Source organism: Pteropus vampyrus, unplaced genomic scaffold (assembly GCF_000151845.1).
Source record: "Pteropus vampyrus isolate Shadow unplaced genomic scaffold, Pvam_2.0 Scaffold533, whole genome shotgun sequence".
Classification (NCBI taxonomy): Eukaryota; Metazoa; Chordata; class Mammalia; order Chiroptera; family Pteropodidae; genus Pteropus; species Pteropus vampyrus.
The window spans coordinates 37806-38582 of NW_011889314.1; positions in this window are offsets into that span (position 1 = coordinate 37806).

Sequence of the window (777 nt, forward strand, 5' to 3'; positions counted from 1 at the left end):
CCATCTTCCCCATGCTACACTTTACATCTCCATGTCTATTCTGCAACTATCCATTTTACCTCTTCAGTCCTTTGCATTTTTTATCCCCCCAAAACCTCTCCCATCTGGTATTCCTCTAAATATTCTCTGTATTTATGAGTTTTTCTGCTTTTGTTTTTGATTTTGTTCTTTAGATTTCATATATATGTGAAATCACGAGATATTTTGTCTTTCTCTATCTGACCCATTTCATTCAGTGCAATACCATCTAGGTCCATCAAGGCAAGATCTTTTTCTATCCCCCTCCTTTTAGTCTGCGTGTGTCTTTTAATCTGAAGTGAGTCTCTTGTAGGCAGCATATGTAGGGATCTTTCTTATCCATTCAGCCACTCTATCTTTTGGTTGGAGCCCTCAATTTTTTTCCATTTGAGGTACTTGTTGATAGGAATGTAGTTATTATCATTCTTTATTCATGTTTTTTGATATATGTTTTTTCTTCTTGAAGAAGTTCCTTCAACATTCCCTGAAAAACTGGCTAGGTTGTTGATAAATTCTTTTAGCTTATTTTTGTCTGGGAAGCTCTTTATCTGTCCTTCGACTCTAAATGATAGCCTTGCTGGATGAAGTATTCTTGGTTGTAGATCCTGGGTTTTCATCATGTTGAATATTTTGTGCCAAGCTCTTCTGTCCTGCACAGTTTCTTTTGAGAAATCAGCTGCTGGTCTTATAGGTGTTCTCTTATAGGTAACTATCTGCTTTTCTTTTGCTGCTTTTAAGATTCTCTCTTTGTATTTCATC